Raw genomic sequence first — 24358 nt, 5'->3', positions numbered from 1 at the left:
GAGAATCACACTTTCAAGTGTCTTTGGGAAGGGCAAAATTAATGCAACATTGACACCTGTAATTAACCTTTAGGATTTATACAGAGTGGGAAACTTCAGGTTCTCTCTAATCAGTTCAGAATAAAGCTATTTCCCTCCAATACACTGACATTGTTGCTTCCAAAACAAAAATACTTTTGTTAAAATTTGTTTCATTTTTAGAGACTTACTCAATTTTAAGCAAATTCCAGCTTTGTAGCCTGAAGACAGAAAGGAATAGAAGAGAAAAATCAGTGCAATATTATTGAGTCATTATCTTTGAATGTTCTTGCTTTGTTTACAGTTCTTAATTTATTTTGATCACACACAAGATGGATGGGAATGTCACAAGCTATCTATAACAAGTATTTTAAGCCTTCTAAAAAACAGCTGCTTTCAAAAGAGATTTCAAAGGATATTTCACTAAACTCTGCTCAGTTCCAACAGGCTGATACTGCAGGTTACTGTATTACCTACTGATCTATCCTAAGTCAATGAGAGATGCGGGTGCTAAAAATCACCTCAAGACCTGTCCCAGCAAAGTATCCACATTATGTGGTTAAAAGACCACCACCCACCACCCATTGTTTTCCCACCGTAAGGGAAAACTTCAACTGGCATAGCAGCTTTGCTCAAACTAGAAAGACGTTGTTGGTTTGTACACCTCTATGATCAATGTAAGAGCAATGTCAATCCTTTGAGTATCTATCCAGTCAATAACTTGCATTCAATTTTTATTTTTAAAAAACAACACTGTGCTATTTAGAAATACATTTTTTGATTGAAAGAAGTCACAAATACATTTGCCTAATTGAAAATGTATGATTAGCCTTGTGCCCACAGTTACTTTTGTGCTAAAGAAATCGTGACAAGACATCATGCACTGAAGCTTAAAGCTGCAACTTTCAAAGATGACTGTAAAATTATCACCTAAATTATGATTATCCATAAGCTGATATGGTCCAAATTTAGCTCAGACACCCATCACACCCCTCCAAAAACTCATGCTGCTTATATTGCTTTAAACCTGCTGTTGTCTGAAATATTTGAATTTTTTTTTCAGCATCTGACTTCCATAATAAATTTGCTAAGGATACATATATATTGATTGCAGAAGCATGTTCACAGCATCTACAAAGATTTTCCTAATTCAAGTGTATTTGAAATGCAGAGAGGCTATCATATTACATATATTTGCCCTAGGATGCCTTGCTCTTACAGGTTCTATGGGGAGATTATTGTAAGAGTATGATATGCAGCATTTGGAGTTGTAGTATTCAAGATCTTTTGTGTATCATAATTTTGTGTAGAGATAAAAAACACATTTAATTGGCATGGGCTCAGGCAGAAACAATATTTTTCTTCACACATACAAAGAAAGCTCATTTTACCTTTCTAAAATAAGATAAATCAGAATTAATACAAATACTAAGATAAACAGTAATAGCACGGTAACTAAGACATTCCTGAGTCTTTCTCTCACATTAGTCCAGATGTTACCCATGTCTAAAGATAAGGAGACTTATTTTTGCCAATAAACAAGGGAATACCAATTGCTTCTGCAGAAGTGATAATTTTAACATACCCAGCAGATCCCTGTATGAAAGACCACTCTTACACCTCTCCTAAATGCAAGCAATGTTTACTGAAACTTAACTCTTAGGATATTCTCATGATAAAAATTGATCAAAGAAGCATTACCATGCTCTGTAAGGTTGCCCTGTATTCCTCTTCTCATAAACAATTTCTACATGTGCTTGGTACTCAGTTTTTGCAACAAAGAAAACAAATATCAAGCATTATGTTATCTGTAGCATCCTGAAGTTAATCAGAATTCCATTTGTGCCTGGTTCATGTCACAGGATAGCCATTACCTACAGGGTCAGTATGTATACATCTAATAAAATAAAAAATTAATTAATAAAAAATGATTTCTGTTTACAGCCACACAAAGTAATTAAAAAAAAAAAAAAAAAAAAAAGGCCCATTCGGAGACCCCCAGCTGAGCTGGTAAGAGGGGTTGCAAATTGAACCAAATCATAGTATCTTCTTTTCACTCTTCATCTCACTTCTCAAAATAGAGCACCAGCTGCAGGGCTAGGATGCAGCAGAGAACCACATCTACTTTATATAGCACAATAAGCAGTGGGAATGAGGGGGCAGGGGAGAGAGAGAGAGAGAGAACAGAAGATTTTGTTCATTGAGCAAAAGGGAAACACTTATCTTTCCTAGCATCATTTTCAGAAAGCTCCCCAGCAGCTGGTTAAGAGCTCTGAAACTTAAGTCCTTTCTTCTTCTTACTCCTCCTGTCTTTCCCTCCTATAATATGGAAGAGCTCATTTTACCCTCACAAGGTGCTCAAATGATCTCCTTTAACACAACCAGGACTCCAAAGCTATTTCCACATCTCCCTAATACCTTCACCCTTGGTTGCAAATTGGAAGGACCTGTGGCTGTCTGAAGGGTTTTCCCTTGGGCTCCTGCATTTCTCCAAGCTGAGCAATGCTGGTGGTTACATTAGGACATAAAACCAAGCAAGAAAGCCCCAAGAAGGATAACTCCACTGTTTGATGTCCCAGGCCAGGCTGTGCAAATAGTGCAAGAGATTCTATTACCCAAACCCATGAGGCAGGCAGATCATATCCCACACTGGACTACTTCACTAGTGTTAAAAGGAAAAGTGAACTTCAAGAAAGGTAATCCTAGAAAAAGAAACCTAGGGAGGAATTAGATAGGAGTAGAAACAGCCAAAATAGACTGAGGCCTTTGGTTTTGTTTTGGCAGAAGTGTTTCTAATTGTATTTCTTAGTTTTTCAGACTTCTCAGTGATGATAATTTGTTCATCTCCTTTACCAGCTATGCAGCATCTTAATTCATTTATATTGATCATTCTCTACTGGTCACCTCTATCTTCCTCACCTTTCAATGCTTTACTTTCTTCTGAAATATATCCCTTCCCAATTAAATTTGTTGCCACTATTTTTCTCACAGCATCCTAATTTTCTGCCATTTAGCAACATGCTACAGACTCCACGGTGCATGAAGTGTCTGCAGCTTTGTCCCTTTAGGTGGCCAAGTGCAACAACTATTCTTTAGGCACTGCTCTCAAATGCCATAAAAACAAATGCCATCCACAGGGCTCTCTTAACAAGCATCATATCCAAAACAGCCTTTGACACACTGACAGTAGAGTATCTCTGAAAACATTCCTATTTGCTTGCATCATACTTGACTAATGGAGCTGCTCTTGATGAGAAATGACATTTTGAGTGATGGAACTAAAGCTACCAGGGAATTCAGTTATTTCTAAAGATCTCTAAACAAATTGTTTAACTTGCCAGAAGCATTTTTCTTCAATATTTTTAACATGAAAAAAAGAAACATTTTGAAATGAAACTGTCTAGAAAAAAGAGAGGTTATGACAAAATGGTTAAACAACTGCAGAATAAAATGTTTCACTTCATTAGGCAGAGGATTTCAACTCAGTCCAAATTGACTTGGGGAGAGGACACAGGAAGTCAGGGAAGTGAGCAGAGTGGTGCAATACCAAGTGAGAGAAAGTGAGACACCCACCTTAGAAGATATCCCTTTAGATTATTCTTAATATACAAGAAAAAAAAATCATATAATTTTAATCAGCAAACTGGAGTGGCTGTTATAAATGTAGTGGATGTTATCAATACTTGATTGACTTGTCACTTCATGTGGCTATCTGATCTTACATACACACATTTTTTAATTTGCTGACATCTCTGGAGAGCTCCCTAGATCTGTTATCCAGGGACACCTGGCTTTGCCCCCATAACAATTCAGGTCTCCATAATACAAATCTTGTACATCAGTTAGATGCTGCCCTCGATATCCTGCTTATCTATTATCCTCTAAATACCAAAGGCTTTGGGACAGAGATGATGGAAGTTCACAGCTGGGGCTTATCTCTAAAGGCAGTTTCAGATGCCAGTTCAAGGTCTTGACTTTAATCTTCAAAGCAATTAACAGATGAGCCTCTGCTACACTGGAGACCAAATTGCTATCTATACGTTTCCTAAACAGTTGTGCTTCTTTGGGACAATGCTGATCACAAAACCCAGACCATGCTTCACAAGAACTGGAGCAAAACACTTTCTGTCATAGTAATAGGCTATGAAACAAGCCTCTGTGGGAGAATTCAGAGCTTTACTCCACTCTCCTTTGTACCACTTAAGCCTTTTGCTACAGAAACAGCAAGATATTTTCCCCTACCCTATCCCCAAATTAATTGAAAAAAAAAAAAAAAAACCCAAAAAAAAAAACCACTTGGAACGCGTTCTGTTCAAATGGAAAAAGAGCAGAGAAATTTTAAAGTATTCAGGAGAGTTTTAGCTAATGTTATTGTTACAGGAAAATGTACAGGCAGCAATGTGAGCTAGTCTGGATTGTATGGTATGTGCTCACATGAGCCAGTAGCTTTGTGTTAGCCTTGCAAACCACAGTTTAGAATTAAACACACTGTAACTAAATTTTCTCTTCCAAACAGAGGCAGCCTACTCAGCAGAAATAATACATTCTACATGGCCACTCTATCACCCACCACCTCAAAAACATCTTCTGTCCTATGCCAAACTAACATATATAATCAAAATTATTAAACATTAAAAAATATGCCTTTAAAATATTAGGTTCTGTTTCTTTTGATACACAGTCCAACTGAGGTGCATCCAACAGGGTGCAGAAAGTTAAACAGCTGCAGTCATTGCAAAAATGAGATGAAATAATGAGCATGAACAGGCAGGAGAAGACTGTGTGTCAGTGCATGGGTGAATGCTCAAAACTAACCTCCTGAACTCTCAAGCAGAAGTCTGATACTTGCTAGCTGCAAGTATGGACTGCTAATAAAGAAACATGAGATCAACCCACCAATTAAGAGGCTGCTCCTCTGCTGTGCTTCTGTACATACTCCTTTTAGAATGGAGAAACTGGGAGGTTATTCCCAGCTAAAAAGATATCACGCCAAGACATGGGGCCTTAAAATGAAAACATGGTATCAGGAAGGTGAAGATACTGGCCCAGGGAGAGATCTATGGGGAAAAAAAAAAAAAAAAAAAAAAAAAAAAAAGGTTGATGCTGGAAATAATGGAAATGTGGAGACCAGTGCCAGGTATTCCCATAAAGCTGGGACAACGGTACTCATGACCAGTTACTAAAAAAATGCATCAGAGCAGAAAACACATTTTTCTGTCCAACCTTCCCAGATAAGCTGTGCCCTCCCTTTAGGGAAGGGAGGTCAAACCATAGGAATAAAACACTAGGGCTGTAACAGCCACAGAGGATAAACACAAAATAAATGAAAAATTCCCACTGAAGTTTTTGCAGAGGTGATACTCCCTGCCTACTCAAGGATTCTGGATGAACCTTAGAAAGAGTGCTATGGGATAAGAAGGAAGCAGGGAGAAAGAAGTGCTGCTGTTAATTTGGCATTCATTTAAAGGAGCTGAATGGGAGCCAGAATTACTACAGATGGCATCTCAATTCCTCTTTCTTTAGGGAAAAAAAAATTTAAAATAGTAACTTTTTTTTTTCCATGAAGGCATTTTTAGCTGTGTGGTAAGGACAGTTAAGAGCAGTAGTTAAACCCTCAGCTTTTAGACAACAGTCCTGAAAGCCCTTTCACAAAATGACAACTAATGATGTGCACACAAAGTTTCTTCAGAGCCAAAAAGCTGCTGGGTAGTAGGGATGCAGAGGGTTGTTGTCAGGCATCCTAGGGACGGACACTAAGCAGCACAAAAGAGACAATACTGTTGTCTTTGCACAGGGCAGGAGGGAAGTGTGGAGTTTATAAAAAATTATATATTCTGCTTTGTTATTTGTACCGAATACTAGCTCTAAGACTCCTCTGCTACACAGCATTCTAGCCAGCTGCCTGGCTTTCAGACACCTGAATAAAAGTCAATCTGACAGCCATCAAGGCTTCAAATCTGGAATTTTGACTGCATCTCAAGCAATGACTCATCTCATGAAATCAGTAGTACAAGGACCTGCAAGGGATAGAGGTGGAAACAAACCTATGGTGGCAGTTTTGGAGTTTGTCACCTTGTGCAGAAATTCAGTCTGTGTTTAAGAGCAAAATTTTGTTCTGACTAGGAAAATCAGTCAAAACCACAAGCAAAGATTTGCAAGAACAACTAGCAAGAAAATTAGGCAAGAAAAATGACCCAGCAGAAAATACTTCTGGAACACTGCCACATTAAAAAGGACATGTTCAGATAAGATATGAAGAACCTCAAGGCATGTTAAAAAGCTGCAATTTGAGTTCCTATGGTAAGATACTCTTTCCAAAACTGCAGTACTCAATTTCTTTGCATTATATTAATTCACTTTGATTCCCAGTGGCTAGATCTTAGGACACCACAAGAGAATGGAATGCAAATATCTTGGGGAAGAAGGTGAAGAGGGAAAAGAAGCAGCTCTCAAAACACAGCAAGCATTAATCTAAATAATTTATTATAACAGACTAAGCACTTGGGCTCAGTGCATACCCATGATAGAATGAGGTTGACTGGTCTAGTCCAACAGGAGAGGAGTCTAGACAGTTTAAGAGATTAAACTTTCTCAGAGCTGCAAAGAGGTAGAAACTCTACCAAAGCCCAGGGCATCCTGAAGCACACAGAAGCGGGTATTGGCAGTACTGCACCGCTTCATCAAGACCCTGTTTCTCTCAGCTTCCATGTTAGGTCTCCCTAGCTACAACACTTTGTCTTGGGCCAAATCTGTTTATTCCCAACTCTGCTGCAGGCTAGAGCAGGATCAAACAAAGAACAGGACAAAGTGGTAGAACCGCAATTTGACACCAGTCTGACAACACTTTCCATGAAAAGTGTGTTAGTTCTATCTGCTAGAACAGAGGCTTCCATCTTCTCTCTTTCTTTCTCTGTGAGGAAGAATCCTCCAAGGAACAATGATCCCAGAATCACAGAATATTCTGCACTGGAAGAGACCTACAAGGATCTTCAAGTCTAGCTCTTGAAAGAATGGCCTATAAGGAGATCAAACCCACAACCTTGATCAGACCTACAACCTTGTTCTAACCAATGGAGCCAAACACAGGTAACTCTTGATGTTCTTAAAAAAAAGAAAAAACACACAAAAAATGAGGCTGAAATACATCACACACATCATTGAATAATTTCTTTTTCTGCATGCCTCACGTCCTCACAAAGTTCATATTGACACAGTAATCTCTCAGCCTATGACTGTGTGACATAACCATCTCTTATCCTCCCATAGATGCAGTGAGGTGTCAACAAAAATGCATATCCATTATGTGTATGACTGACATGTTGATGAGTGACAAGTTTAGTAAAATACTTTGGGTGGTACTGTATCAGCACAAGGTGTTCCAGATTCATCTGAACTTTCTGACATTCATCAATTCCCCTCAGCTCCTATTAATTTTAATGGCAAGCACCACTTCATAAATGAGGTCGGTAAGACCATATATTGCCATTCCAGTTAATTATCAGTTCTACCAAGAGCAATAGCTTATATTACCAATCCATATGTGAAATTATTATAGTTGTTACGCTGCTTTTTGATGGCTTTGGCTATGGTTGGGATATGTAACTTTGGGCTTAGGGAGAAGGATAAAGTTCCAGAATGATTCCTTTAATTTCATTTGGTGTACATCACTGCAGCTGACCAGTAACAGTCAAGCCTTCATATAAACACTGAGCACTCAAGATATTTCACTTGGCCAAGTTGACAGAGCTGCTGACATTGCAAATGCCTGTAGTTAAAAACCAGCTGCAACATACAAGGTAGGGAAAAGTAGTATGACAGCCTCTACAGACAATTTATAAGGTGGACAACTCAAAAGCAGAGGAGCTACAGGAGAAAGGGATTTTTCTTTGATTCTCTTCAGGATTTATTAAATCCTTATCTTTATTATTTATTTGTACTCCATGTGCAGTTCATTAATTCTATCGGGCAGTCACACCCCAGTATCTCTCTCCTATTTTTAAACACAGTTGTGAATAGATACCTGAGTCAGCCTAAACTCTAATGGCAAAAAAGAAGTGAATAAACACCCTGTCATGCATTCAGAGAATTTGAATGCTAATTGGTAACCATGCATACTGTTGGAATAAGAACTCCTAATATCCTTCATTGTGTTATCTAGACAGAAGTCTAATAATCCAAACATAAGAATATATAGAACTTGAACATCTGTCTTATTCTATAAAAGATTGTTCCAAGTATCAGAATATAAAAGCAGGCCAAAATTCTGAATTTTGACTTGTGAGAAACTTCAAAACAAACAAAAAATTTTCATTTGTATGAATGCATGAAATGGCAGTTCTGAACAGAAAACTTTGCTGATCTTTCAGAACCTCCAATTATTTCTTTCACATTTGGCAGGGATTCCCATTATTTCACAACAAATAAGTAGTACTGTATAATTACATATTACTATTATTGATGCCAGTACATGGATGTTCCATTATTTTCAACACTCTCCAGGGCAATTTGTAATTAGCACTGTCTGAAGAGTCTCAATTTTTTTTTCCTGTTAAATTGTTTGACACAAAAGGATGTAAAATAATATTCCCATATCTAGACCAGCACACAACACATTAAGAAAAAAAAAAAGCTTCAGAAGTTTGTCAATTTTTGTTTAGGCTTTTTCAGGTTTCTTTTTTTTCTTTGTTCTGTAATTGACACACACAAAATGTTGTCAGGAAAATTAATACCAACAAAATAAACATTTGCTTAGACAAGGCTGATATCTAAATAAATCCAACAGCTGTATACTCCAGTCAGCAATGAAAGCAGAGATGCAATCACAGCAAGCACAAGTGAGACATCTCAGCAGATGTTAATAATCACTGGGCAGAAGGAATTCTCAGGCACCTTACAAATCAGGGGGAATACATCAACTCCACATGCATGTTCCAAGACCTCCTCTCCTTCCAGTAACCACTTGTGAAGCCAGACTCATCTCCAAAATACTAAAGGAAGATAAACTCTGAAACTATATGCCACTAAATGTCTTCCTAGTTATATGCAAGCTGCCACCTACTCAACTTGTTTAAAAACACATTCTCAAGAACAGTGCAGTACATAGGACTGAGTAAATGACCATCAGTGCTCAGGTACAGCTTCTATTCATGTTAAAGGTTTAAGCCACAAAGGGATAAAAGCCCAGAGCTTAGATCTTTAGCCAAAGTCTCTACTCGATTTGCGCAACACTGGTTCAGCACAAACGAAAATCCCACCTTCTCCCTGGTCGCTGCTCTGCAAATGAAGCACAAAAACCAGAGGTAGTTAATGAATATGATGCATTATTTTCTGCCCAGAATCAGCACAATGTTGCTTGGCACAGGTGCACAATAACAATGATGAATCTGAAATGTTCACATTGATTAATTACTTGGATTTTCACATTCACCACCTCATACAAAGGGAAGGCAGATGACGATGTTGGAAATATTTCTCCCTTTACCCCCTGGATATTCTGTGCTACCTTTTTCTTTAAAGGAAAACAACAAAAAATAAAATCCTTTTTCTCAGCACCTATTTTTAGCTCTAATGTTTTGGGGCTTAGATGAGGAATCGGATTATCTTAAAACATAGTTCCAAGGAAGGCAAAGAAGAATTAGGAAAGCTTCTGAAACAGTCAAGACGTTGTTGAAAGAAAACCACTTCCTTATCTAGCAGGGATGTGTAAACACAATTATTACCTGCAGCCTTAATATTCCTCACAGAAGCAGATATTTTTCAGGTCTCAGGCCAAGAGCATGAGGAGTAGGTGATAAGCATTTTTACTGGAACGCTTATACATATTTATACTGGAAGCCAAAGTCTTAAATGGTGTCCTTAATGGGCTCGGATTCCAGGGAACTCCACATCAGATCTGATCCACCACGGGTTCACATGACCCATCCCCTGAGTGATATCAAGCAAGTTCAAAATTGTAACATGTGCTATCATAGTTTCCACAAAATAAGGTTTTAAGTATGTAACTAATAATTTGGAAACTGCTGTCAACACTGAGACTTGCAAATCGATGTGGCCTACACAACACAGATTGAGTCTTGAAATCAGACCTTTCGTCTCACCTGTTTCTAAATTCAAGGTCATCTACATCTGGGTCCGAGGTCACACTGTCACCCTCTATGTAATGAAGAAACATTTCCATTCTGCATGGACTAAAACACAACAATGGCTCCTCAACTACCACTCTGAAGTTCAAAATAAACAATCCACCAGAGTAAGAAAAATGTGACTTTAAATATAAATAAAGACACAGATGGAAAGCATGTTTGCTTTAACATTACCAGCATCAACTAAGTATCCTTAAATAAATAAATATAGCTTTCTCATACTTTGTGCCATCCAAGCCAGCCAATAGTCATCAATTGAACCACAGGAAGCTGGTGAAACTGACAGTACCATTTTTATTAGCAAAGTTACTTAGCTACCAGTACCACAGCATCCTTGCTGTCGAATCACATCAGGTCCATCTTGAGATTTTGGAGGGGGATGTATTTTGATTTCCACCGTCAGCAAAAGGGAAAGTGAGCTACACACAACTAAATGATTTTTCCAAATTTGCGGGAGGAATTGCATAGTATGTATGACAACATATAGACAGTATCACCCAGGAAATCCATATACTTCTCTCTAATTAGCTTCTTTGGAGCAGATTGCTTTCAATAGGCTCACGAATATTGAGCTTGACTCACTGGAGACAGTTCTGGGTTCAGTTATTAACCTTTTAGCCCTTAAACAAGGAAAGGTTTTTAAAGCATACATTAATAAGTATACTTGTCAATGGAAATCAAGGTAGTACCAAGATGTGAATTTTATTTATTTACTTCTAAGTAACAAAACAACTAAAAAAAAAAAAAAAAGTATGTATTTTGTCACTGATTAACAAATTCAGTTATAATGTACCTGGAAAAGCCTGGAGCAGAGATATCAAGTTTTAGAGTGTTACAGCAGTTCCTAAATTTGGATTAAATTGATAATACTATTAAACAAGTGCAAGATTTATCCCGAGGCCCCAGGGATACTGCTGGCCAGCACTTGGCAGAGGAGGGAGGTAAGAGAGACAGGCATCCCATGCCCATGCCAGCTGATGTGAATAGCGCTGGTCAGCCTGCCCATTCCTGCAGAGGCTGCATCTGTTCCTGAGAGCAGTTGCCTTAACACATGGAGTCACATTCCTGCTTACCAACTCCAAGCTCCTTTCTAGTTGAGGTGAGCTAAGTCCTGATAATTCTCAAGCATCTCCAGTGTTGCCTCAAATGACACTAGAAATGGGGAGAATGTGCCTGTTCCAGAGATCAGAAGACTGAGCTTGTAGAACCATGTACAGATTTAATAAATTGTTTTAACAGTTGCAGAACTGTGTTTCTATCTTCCTTTGGAATCAACTTTTACGTATAACACAGGAAAAAAGCAAATGGGAAACTGAAAAGTTCTGCTGATTCAGATGCAGTTATGATGTTTAAAATTTCCCTTTAGGAAACTTTGATCTTCCTTACTATCAGTTCAAAACAAAGGTATAAAAACAAAGTTATCAAAATAATCAAAACATTTCCAAAATAAAATTTTACTCTTAATACAGGGAACTACACATAAAATAAATTTAAGCTACATTAAGAAAACAACTACCTAATGCTGCAAATATATACATTCTTTGCAGTTTTCATCCGATACAATGAAACTGACTTTTATTTTTTCTTTTTTATGCTCAAGTAGCATAGCCTTTTTAGTCTCCCAAGGTCCACACAGGGTATAGTGAACTATTAAAATCAATGTTATGGTCTTCTATTACTCAGCTAATAACAGGCACAAGCAATTATCTAAGGTAAGGCATGTAGCTCATAAAGGGGAAAGTAAAACCCCATCTCTGATTAGATGCTAACAAACTGGATTTAAAAAAAGCACACTGATGAAAATAAAGCCAAATGAAAAAAACTCCAACCCAAATAAAAATAAAAATTAAAAAAAAACAAACAACAACATCAAAAAGAGAGCACCTTAGTTTTTGTGCTGGTTTTGGCTGGGATAGAGATAATCTTCTCCACAGTAGATAGTATGGGGCTGAGTTTCATTTTGCTTTTGAGACAGAAACAGTGTTGATGATATAGGAGTTATTTTGTTATTGATAACCAGGGCTTACACATGCTCAAGGTCTTTTCTGCTTCTCCCACAGCCCTGCCAGTGAGTTGGCTGGGGGATACACAGGAAACTGGGAAGGGTCCGCCAGGACAGCTGACCGACTGGCATTGTGCTCTGCATACAAAGCTGGGGGGAAAGAAAAAATTGAGAGACATATTTGGAGTGACGGCATTTGTCTTCCCAAGTAACATGTGGTGGAGCCCTGCTTTCCTGGGGATGGCTGAGCACCTGCTGGCCCATGGGAAGTGGTGAATGGATCCCTTGTTTTACTCTGTTTGCACACATGGCTTTTTTTTTTACCTGTTGAACTGTCTTTATCTCAAGGATATATCACTTTTGCCATTTCAATTCTCTCCCTCATCCCACTGGAGAAAAAGCACAAGCAGCTGTGTGGGGCTGAGGTGGCAGCTGGGGTTAAATGATGACAGTGTTGCTAATAGAAAAAAATGCCATTATCTATGTTACTTACACATAGAGAGATGAAAGAGATTTAGAAGGAATATACCTCTACTACTTTTCCTATTGGACAATTATTCCCAACTCTTAATGCTTTTGCAGTTGTGTGGGAAAAGAATTCACCTCATCAATCCAACAGGAAACTAACCCAACACATGCAATGACCATATTTCTTCCGAGTTATTGTGCTCAATTAGCTTATGGTAAAGCCATAAAAAAGCCAGATAAAAAAATCCTGTTACAAGGAATACCCAAGACTATACCAGCCCAGAGTAGGGCCCAAGGATAGAGAAAGGGTAGATAAGAATAAAAAAAGGAATAGAAATGCATCACTTCAGTGGCTTCAACCCACTGCATCATTTCAGCTAAACTGTTTTACTACTGCTACAATTTCACATTCAGCAAGCACAGAGAAAGAAGGTCAGCTTCCTCTCAAAAAGACTTAATGCCATAGTAGAACACAAAAATTATTGTGGAATCCAACAACCAACCCAGACACAATAGGGACCAGAAAACAAAATTTGACAAGAGACTCACTACAGACGGTCCCACTGTGAAGATCAAGACAGCCCCATAATTTCTGAAAACAGCTGTCCTCTGGATCTGATACAATTGCATGATAATGCAGAAGAAGAGAATTAAGAAAAAACTTGGTAATTGAGAGGTTTGTCTAATAGAAATCCATGCACATCCTATAATAAAGTTTCAGTAGCTACTTAAGTGCCATGCTCTCATTATACTTTGTGGGATTATGTGAGCCCATTCTTAGCACATAAGGAAATAGCTCACCTTGACATAAGAGTAAAAAGTACTACACAATAGTAGAAGCAAGAGACAAAATAGGTGAGTCATTTACAAGCAATTTAAATGGATTAGGAGCTCTGGACTACTTCTCTATGTAATCAGCAAAACAGACCTCTCAATCAAGAACTGTGACATGAGTCACAATAAGCACATAATCTGAAAGGCAAGAAGAGGGTTGCAGCAAAACAGTCTTTCAAGGTAACACTGATCTATCCACATCTGGAAAGGATACAGATATGCAGCTTCAAACAGGAAAGTTCGTCTACATTCTATATTGGAATTCTTTCCAATTCTTTCCAATCCTTTAAGTACATTATCTTGACCATTTTTCCAACTATACTGGTGAGAGGCAGGGAGAAAAGATTCCTGATAATTGACAGCTTGCAAACAATAAATAGGCAGTAAGAGGTACTAAAGATGAAAGATTCTTTGGGAAGGAAAAAAGAAGAGGGTTTATATCTTGTTTGGGAAGCTGTAAGTGGGGTTTGGTTTGGCCTTTATCTCTTGTTTTATCCCTTGTTTCCAGCTTTAGTGTTTTTAAGACAATTTGCTTCCTTTAGACAGCAAATTGCCTACTAGAAGCACCACCTTTGTATTTCAGCCTGATTTGTCAAGCAGAAAGCATCCAAATTTCAGTAAACATAAGGTAGATTATTTAATAATCTATCAAAACACAAATTTAGAAAAGCAAAAAGCCTTGAAATCACCTTTAAACGTAGAAAGTTTTAGCTACACAGAAGTAAATAAAAAATAAGGCTTCTTTACTTCATTAACCCAATGTATGATATTAATACACTTCATGTTTGTCACATCTTATGCATTCCTACCCTCAACAGCTCTCTTCCCAGTAATCTAGAAAAATTATAAAAGTAGGTAAATTGATATTATACTAAGATAGTTATCTTTCTCCCCCAATTTCTGCTCACTTATGAAACTTTCATTATAGGCATTTGCAGTTTAATATTGTGTAAGTGTCCATGAAAACTGTCATAAACGAAATACTATCACCTAAGAGAAGATGTCAAAGACCTTGGTCCAAGTCCTGGCAGAGCAACCTCTCAAGACAGGTAGAACTTCAAATACATTAAAAGAATCTAGGTCTCTGATCCATACTCGTCAGCAAAGGACACTAGAGCAGGTAACGATGGCTGTAGGAAGGCTGCCACACTGCCTGCATAGTCAGCAAGAGGGAATGTATTCTCAATTCTCCCACATCAGTGCAAACCCTGACGGCTCGCTTTACACTTCTGAGGGGTCAGAGCAAGGCTGCCAGACTCGTGCTGAACAGCCTGAGGCTCACAGACACATTCTGTCTCTCCAACTCTCCTCACAGAAAGGATGGACACCTAGGAGAAGTAACTTCAACTGCTACAGCTAATCTGTCAACTACTTGGTGGGAAGATATGCACACTTATTCTACTTTGAAAGGAGGATGTGTTAAGAGTATATGACTGCCACTTTAGTAGGATGCTTGTTTTAATTATGCAACTTGACAATTAATATAACCAAATCAAAAAATAAATTACATAGAAAAGCATTCTACTTTGAGACAGATTCAAGAATGGGGGGAAAGCAGAGTTTTGAGTGGCTTGCTACTAGGTAAGCGATTACAGAAAACATTCTGGAGCAGAATTTAACCTGCCTTTAAAAAAATTGAAAACATTTGTTTTCAAAAAACACCCTTCCAAATTTAAGAGAGGTCATCATGTTGCAGCCAGCTCGAGAACAATAGTGACTCAGTCCTCCTCAACCTAGGGGGCTGCTAAACTCTGAAACTTGACAAAAACTTTACTTAAAATCTGGCCTGCAATAGGAAGCTACATGTCCATCTGTGCAGGCTAGCCAGTGATGAATATCACTGTGATGACTCCTAAAAAGAAACCTAGAAGATGAACATAACATGTTTGGAAACAATGGAAGTGGAAAAAAGATGTATCAAGCCCCACAAAGCACATTAGTAGAAATGAAAACTTCCTCCTTAGGGGGCCACTGCTTGGCAAACCCCCAGTATCTTTCTAAAACCCAGGATATCTTTTTCCAGCACTGACTGGTAGGTTGAAGCAGCTACAGAATATATATCAATTCATTGTGATTTATTTTTCATTTGGCACAAAAGCTCCTTCTACGTGGACATTACGATGCTTTAGGCCACACTTCAATCCAGGAAAAACCATCCCTATAGGCATCTTAACTGAAACTCAAAGTGCTCAGACTGCTTGAAGACAGCAGCATATAAAGTTAAATATGAAATATCTTCACGGAAATTAATATGGGATTTTGAGCCATTCCTCCTGCTCTCACAGTATTGTAGGAACCAGAACCAAAATCTGGTGGAAAACTGGTGGAACAAGTAAGCTGGCAGATTGTGTGCACACATGTCAGGGTCCTTCCTTCCAGTGAGAGTCACTGTGTGGCATTGTGCAAAGGTTTACAAGGACTCTTCTCGAGCACCTGAGCAGTGCTTTGGGAATAAAGCAGTGCTGCTTCCCTGGTATATGTTATTTCTGCAGAGATTGGTATGGCAAATAAATGAAAGCCTCCTTCCCACTTTAAATTTCTTAGCACAGATTAACTCTGCAGGTAAAGTTTTTCATTAAAATCCTGTAGCTCAATTTCCTGCATCTACACATGCCTTGACCTTATTTACAGGAAGGAAGAGAAATCCAGTTCAGCCTTTTCTTATTAATTCAGATTCAAACACCAAACAAAACTAGTGAAAAGCATAATTTAGGATGAACCTGATAAAAGCATCCATGAACTGCCTGGCTGCCATATGTGAAATTCAGGCTTGATCCAGAAAAGAAGCAACTATTCACTGAACTAAATAAAATTGTGTTGTTAGGTGATGTTCCTATTTTTTCAATATCAATTCATTGACATGTACTAATGCTATAAGCTTTTTTGCCCAATCTATTAAGTAAGATCCAGAAACCAGTTCTTGATTATTTCTGACTGAAATTTCTGGCAGGCAGCAAGTGACATAATATGACGTGATTAAGTAGGAAGGTATAGGCTTTATAGGTAAAAGAGAAACTCTGAGATAAGAAAAAAAGGATAGTTCAAATATATGATCTTTCAAGATGGCATCCAAGAACCGCCAAGGACTAGAAAACCTTTGTAAACTGCAGTAGATTGGATCATGCATAACACACAACTATGAAGCATCTCTCTACAAATGCAAATAGGGCTCTTTCCTTCAAGGGCAAATACAAAACAGAAAATAGGCATGTCTGTGTAGTTGTTGGACTCAATCTTCCAAACCATCCCATTTGACTTCTGTCATATGAAATAACTTCCAGTTCTTTTAGCAGCAATCAATACTGCCTGTTTCAATTAATCTGAAGCTAAATCAAATTAGAAACAGTGTCACTGGTGTAATGACTGACAACTGATCACTTCAGTATTACTCTGATGCTCCATAGTGGAAATTATATCCAAAAAAACCAAATGTTTCTTCAATTTTTTGTTTGCTTTAGGTTGGGATTTTCTACTTTAAAAAAAAAAAAAAAAAAAAAAAACAAACTTTCTCCAAAATTAATTCTTTGAATAGAGTTATTTTCATTACCTAAGAACAATCATTTTAATGTCATTCACAAGAACCTGAATAATGTCACATATAACTTGACAAAATGAAAACATTTGAAATCCAAACACATCAGGAAATTCACTAAAGAAAAGCAATTCCCAGCAAAACCTGAAATTTTATTAAAGTTATAAAAACAGAGAGGTGCAGAGCATCAAATATTGCATCTTCACAAGATGATTTATCATGCAGCATTTCAAATGACAAGATAAATGACAACTGAGATTGAAGAAGGAGGTGTGTCCTTAAAAGTTTATCCTGTCTTGTTAGTCTATCTCTAGGGGGATTCAAGATGGTAGGAGTAGAGGATATCTCTGAAATTTTTTCAAAACAGAAGATTTAAAGTGCATTTTTAAATCATTTTTTGTGTTCCAAGCTGTTGTGGTTTAACCCCAGCAAGCAACCAAACCCCACACAGCCACTCACTCACTCTTCCCACCAGCAGGACTGGGGAGAGAATCAGAAGCATAAAAGACAGAAATCTTGTGGATTGAGACAAAGACAATTCAATAGGGAAAGAAAAAGCCATGTACACAAGTAAATCACAACAAGGAATTCATTTAGTTCTTCCCATGGGCAGGCAGGTGTTCAGCCATCTCCAGTAGAGCAGGGCCTCATCACACACAGCAATGACTTGGGAAGTCAAATGCCATCACTCCGAACATCTCCCTTTTCCTCCTTCTTCCCCCCACTTTATATACTGAGCATGATGTCATATGGCCTGGAATGTCCCTTTTTTTAGTTTGGGTCACCTGTCCTGGCTGTGTCTCCTCTCAGTCTCCCATTCACCCCCAGCTTCCCAGCCAGTTTGGCTATACAGAAAGCACAAAAAGCCTTGGCTCCGTGCAAGCCCTGCTCAGCAGTAACAAAATCTCTCTACATTATCAACCATGTGTTCAGCACAAATCCAAAACACAGCCCCACACCAGCCACTGTGAAGAAAATTAACTCTACCCCAGCCAGAAGCCACACACAAGCATACCTCTACTTAGTTTCTGACTTAACCAAACTTAAGAGTATCCACGCTATTCAATTAAATTCTGGCTCTTAAAAGTGGCCATCTACTTCATTAATAAATGAGACTTTCTAAAAAGAAATAAAAATCCCTAAAGAATAAGAGTGACTTTATCATCATCTCACATTTTTCTACAGGTCCATTTAGAGTTGAACAAAGCAAACCAAGAATGACAGTTTAAAATCATTTGGAATATCAGTAAAAAAAAATATTTCAGTTTAAGACAGTATTCGCTTATCTTAGTTTTAGCTAAATTTTTGGTGATGTAAGGTAAATAAGTTTATGCAGGTTTGAGATGCATGCTGTAGAATTTCTGCTTCTCGTACAAGGGATAAACAATGGAAGGCACTTGAAATTGTGCATATGCAACTTGGGTTATTTTATTGTATTTTAGAGAACAGGTATAAGCTAGATTGAAATAAATTCCTGTTATTAAAAATTAATGTTCTTTTAGCTTTTTGCACAGATTACTCTTCCAAATATCACAATAGCCACATAATGAATTGGACATCTGACTTCAAAAGAAATAACACTTGCCCCAAGAGCCTTTATGATCACAAGACGCAGCAATCAGCAAAGAACTTTAGAGTTCTTGCTTTGTTTTGAGGGACCTAAAGCCCTTTTCTGATCTAATGTATGAAAGCCCTCACACTTGGTAACTTGTTGGTAAGTGGGTACATGATGAACACTCCCTCCCAAGGGCAACAAAAGATAGCTCTGCTGGGGCAAGGTGTTGCTCAGTTGGAGCAGCAGCAGCAGAGCTCAAGTCTTTGATAAGACAAAAGGGGAATTCTCTCATGAAAATATCTGGGACAGAAGCTTTCTCTTATGCCATATTTATGGGGCTTGAACCCATGTTCTTATAAACACAGGGATAAATACAACCCTTGAAAAGAGAGAGACACTTTTCAGTAAACCCCCTTTAGGATCCCTGCTGGAGTAACCTTCTCCGTTCCTCTCCCACCTCTCAAAAATCTATTTATGATGTGTTTAATTTAATAGAAGAAAAAAAAACAATCCACCATGAAAACTGAAGTGGTTCAGAAAACTGATGGGTTCTTGTCCTCCTGTTGGGGAAGTTGTGGCTATTTTCAATCTGACAAGTGGCTTGTAGGCAACCATTGGACTATGGCTGATTCAACATTAACAGAGCACAGATGGCCAAGGCATTTAGGCTCCACAATGAGCCTCCATATTTTTCCTGGACTTTGTCTGCTGAGAGGAAATACTGACAAGAAGCTCCTCAGCACAGGTAACCAACAAACCAAACCACTTAATTGAGGATTCTTTTAAAACCTAGTTCATGAAGCATTCAACTTTTCCATAAAATATTTCAGGTTTTAATTTGGACCTAATAAAATACTGTGGAAAAATTCAGTGAAGAGCAATGAAAATCATTAAAAATATTTGATCTGTTAAAAATGAAAATCAGTTTATTTAACTGAGAAGACAAACTTCTAACTACCTGCAAGATACCTACAGTTGGAGGATCTCAATCCAGCAAACAAGTAGATAGCAAGATATAAGAGCAAGAAACAGAGTTGAAACCATTTCAGAAAAAGACTAAAACCCAAATGTTAAATAAGGATCATTTGTCATGGGGACAGTTTACTAGAGGTTATGAACATTTTAAACCAAACAAAACTGGAAATTTTTCGGTCACACATCCCTGGTAACCTTAAAAAGCTTTGTCCTGTCCATCTGGTATGCAATTCCTAGGGTTTTTTGAAACTTGCCTGGACAAGTTCAGGACATCTTGAACCTACCAGAGGTTTCCTTTTATCACAACAAAATTACAATAAACAAAGCATCATCATAAATAAAGCTCTGGATAGATAATACATTTGCATACGTATGCCTTTGAAAATATTTTTGAGCAAGTTATCTGTAGGAAAAGTCTAAATCTTCCTGCAAATTTTGATTTGAGTTTTATGCCCGTGCACTCCATCACAATCATTGACACTGGGGTCCACCAACATATTTTAGATTACAATAGCAGGATTTCTGGTTTTGTCTAAATTAAACATGACTCTACATCATTCCTCCTTTTGGCACAGGGTTATTGTGCTCTTATTGTTGTGTATTTCTATACCCACTTATGTCTGCTACAGTCTTGCCCTCCCCCACATTCTGGTAGAAAGAGAGAACAATACACATTCACTGACAAAGAGCTGAAAATTTTATATCTTCAAAACAGTATTAATACAATTTTCTTTGGCATGTTGCAATGCCAAAGGCAAGCTCACCATTCTGGTAAATACAGAAGGAAAAGACATTTTGACAGCTGATTTTGCTTTTGTGGGTTTTTTCCCCCAGTTTTGAATTTTCACTTCGAGCAGTGGTCTGGTGTTTGCATTTAGCATCAGGCACCAGCAATTAACCTGAATGAAGATACCTTCCCTCTGGTAGAAGAGATGATGAGAATCATTTCATGTCAGTGGAACTAAACATTTGGAGAACAGCTTCTAATCAAGATCGATACTTATAATGAGAAAAGGGCTTAAAACCTAGCAAAGCAATAATGCACATATTAGTTTTTTGATTGAACATGCTGATAACCTCAGAAACAAACATTGCACCAGTCAACCTGCAACAAACATAATGGGACTGCCACTCTCACAGGGGGTTTGAGTCAATCAGTCCCAAATCTTCACAAAGGCAGACACCAAAATACTGTGCACCCCCCAGCTACATCACTGCTCTTTTATCCAACACATTTCAGCATAGACTTAGTCTCAAAAAACATTGGTAAATTTTTTTCTCCTCCTTATTTGAAGTATAATTGACTTTTCTAAACAACATACAGTTATGCTAACCATTTCGTTTTGTAGGCAAGAGAATAACTACTGTGTTTTCATTTTAATGTATAAATCCAGCCCAATAATCCTACGGGGAAGGTTTTTAATAAGATATGAAATTTCAGAGGAAGAGAAAGCAGTAGCATGAATGGCCTGTTCCTATTCCTTCTGCAGTACTTGTTTTCAGTATCTGAGGTAAGAGACATTTAATGCCCTTTGGGTTTTATAATTTATTTTACAATTTTCTACTAATGAGTATCAAGGAATGCAGCACTGTCCAGATAAACTGCTAATTAACAGGGCTACTTATACAGCCAAATTTGGTCTGGATCTTTACATGGTTTTCTCCCAAGACATAATTCAGTTCTCAAACTCATGATGGCTCTGTACATGTGCAGATAATCCAAGTTTTTCCCCTCAATTCCTCGGCCACATAAAATTTGTACAGTGGGAAATCCCTCCTGGCTCAAACTGGGAAGAAAGGAAACTAGAGTTTTTGTGATCTAACCTTTCCTGCCCTGAAGATGTGCAAATGGAAACAAGGTGTTCCAACAATCTGCTGCCCAAAATTTTCAATGAAATGGGTAATTTCCCAGGAAATGTTTTGATTTTCTTAAGTGAAAAAACATTCAGCTGGAAAATATGCAACCAGCTCTATTAAATACCATGAAAACCATTAGAATATTGATAATTCCTGTCTGCAGCAGTTTGCTAGTCAGCCCCAAAGACACACTCTATGTGACTTCCCACTGACAATGAACTACAACTGTTTGATATCAGACATCCACAGTGTCTGAGGGATTTGAGATGGAATGTAGACCACAATTCAAGTTCCCCTTTATTCTCCACAGTTATTCTTGCATGCTTCAACTCTTTTCCTTCCTTCTCACATTCTACTTTCCCAAAGTCAACAGGAAGTTATATCAGTACTTGTATTTCTGGAAGTACTTTTAAACTGCATTTTCCCCTTCATGCACACATACTATATCTTAGCTCACAACCAAATTCTTTGAAATCAAGCAAGCACTTTTCAAGGAGTAAATGTTTCACCTTGAGCAACAATACTGTAATAGTTAAGGTTTTCACAATTTTCACAAGACCTCTGGAAGCCTAGTTAAAAAAGTTTAAGGATGCAATGAGGACAGACAAGTTCATCTGGGAAGACCATCTGAGTTGAGCTCTGTACAGGCAGCACATGTCTCAACAGCTCCCACACCCTCTAAACTTCAAGAGACAACAGTAAAAGCTCAACATAGTTAGATTTCATGGGGACCAGGCATTAAAAAGATCTGACTCAAGAGTGCTCAGTGCTAGAAGGGAGGCATGAAATACTGTCCTCAGCACCATACTGCAGCTCAGCTCTGCTTGATTCAGTATCTGCATAGGGTTCAAGAGGCTTAGGCTGGATTTTGACTCCACAAAAGGCCCCCTTCCTGTCACCCCAGTCAGCAACATAATGGGACACTGAAGTCAATGACAGACAAAATTAGTAGTTTTCCCAGAAGTTCCAAAACAGACAACTATAGCAGAATGCATCCTAACAGATCACTAGTCTGAACAGTACCAACATTTTCTTTTAAAAAATATGCTCGCAATCATTTAGTCTTTAGAGAAGTCCATGCTTGCACAGGATACTTTGTGATCATTTCATGAACCAGCCATCTAAGGAACCAAATTATAAACTGTATAATACACTTAATTTGGTAAGGAATTCAACTGGTTAGAAGTATAGCAATACTATATTCAGTTTGCCTAGAAATACCTATAGTCAAAAGTATCTAATATTATTTTAGATCTATAGAAATGTGAGTTCTACTTACAGCCAGAGGTCTAAACAGTTCAAGATTATTACTATAAACTTCATAACTGCAGTTCCATAACAAGTTTTAATTTCTCTTCTCAAGCTGTATATGAATTTCACTGAAATGGGCAAAGAAATGGCACAAGCTCAAAAACAGAGATGAATTTGGCCTCTGTTGACTTCCCGGTATTTATTTCATGGAGAGGTAAATATTGACAATGATCAAGACAGATTAGAAGAAGGTTAGCAAGTCAATATGTGCCTTGAAGAAAGAGAACATTTGATATTTATTAAAGTCATGGTATATTAACTAGAGAAGATCTTCCTTTGCTTTTTTAAAGGCAAAGAATGTTGGCTTGCACAGGACCATTAATTGCTATCTAGCAGCTCATTTGACTTTAACCAGTGTTTTCCTATGTTTCAAAAAATCCCAAATATTCTCCCTCTGGAAGCTCGCAGAACACTATTTCCTTCTTGCCTTTGAGCCAAACAGCATGTGTTCCTGTGTCTGTATTTTTACTGGCACTGTTCCTATCACAAATACTGAGAAATTTCTCTTCAAGTTTAAGCACATGAGGCCTGTCCATAACTAGCAAAGCATTTCAGAACATATCTGCATGCAAGAATAATATTTTCATTCTTTGCTGAAAGAAGGTTTATTTATCATTCTATACTGTGAGATAAAAATCATTAAAATGATGTTTTGTGAGGAAAAAAAAGCCCTGCTTCTCTCCATTTCCTTCAGTGAAGGTCTTGCAAGTACTAGATTCACTTTCAGGTCCAAGATTACCAGTAATAGCGAGTCTTTAACTTGAAACTACTTTTCCATGCTTTAACAATTTAAAGCTGGGTTTAAAAAGTTACAGTACTATGAGTTACCAATAATGGCCAAAACCAGATCAAAAAGTAGGGGCTTCTCATTAAGTTTTGCATTTGGTTTCCCGTTTTAAACCACCCTGCAAACATGAATAAAATCTGGAAAGGAGAATTTATAAACATTTGCATATTCAAAGACTAAAAAGAAGGTCACTCATTACATAATAGACATTCAGAGGTTTCAAAATAGCTTGTCATCAAGATACTGGTACTTGATGGAAATGAGTCAGATTATCAGAGACGAGGTCAGATCAGTATGTATGAAACCTAAGTCACAGAATGGGTCAGGCTGGAAGGGACCTCAGTGGGTCATCTGCTCCAACCTCCTTGCTCAAGCAAGGCCATCCTGAGCACCTGGTACAGGATTCTTTCAGGACACTTCCTGAATATCTCCACTGAGGGAGACTCCACAACTTCTATGGGCAATCTGTTCTGATGAATAGTCACTCACACAGTAAAGAAGTTCTTCCTCACATTTAGAAAGCTATGCTTCGAAATTATGTCCCTGGAGTTCAAATGGAAATCAAAGGAAGATAACACCAATGTTTGACCTAACCTTTAGCTTCTGCTCAACATCACAGATTTTAGCTAAGAAACACATTCATTATGGGGAGCTGCCATTCCTAAAAGGAATTCTTGAGCCATTCCTGAGGAACATCATAGTAACAATAAAATGCTGTAAAATAGAAAAATATCTTGTAAAGAAAATGTCATAGCCTCAAGTTTCAAAAGCTTATTGTGAGCAAAGAGCAATAAATATCTATTTAAAATAATATTTAATAATATTTAAAAGAATTTAAAAATCTTTCTCCCACTTGAAGTTTAACAGCAATAAAAAA

At 37.8% G+C, this 24358-nt stretch overlaps 1 long non-coding RNA gene across 1 annotated transcript in view; it reads right to left on the bottom strand.

The window, feature by feature from the left end:
- Positions 1-209: 209 nt before the first annotated feature.
- The window catches only part of LOC137486234 (uncharacterized), a 45599-nt gene continuing 21450 nt past the window's right edge, over positions 210-24358 (bottom strand). Inside the window, exon 3 of the long non-coding RNA XR_011005643.1 lies at positions 210-239. This is a non-coding gene — a long non-coding RNA (uncharacterized lncRNA). The remainder of the gene's footprint in view (positions 240-24358) is intronic.

The sequence above is a fragment of the Anomalospiza imberbis genome, chromosome 1 (genome assembly GCF_031753505.1).
Source record: "Anomalospiza imberbis isolate Cuckoo-Finch-1a 21T00152 chromosome 1, ASM3175350v1, whole genome shotgun sequence".
NCBI lineage: Eukaryota > Metazoa > Chordata > Aves > Passeriformes > Viduidae > Anomalospiza > Anomalospiza imberbis.
Note: the sequence above shows the minus strand (reverse complement) of the source record. Positions and strands in the feature narration are given on the sequence as shown.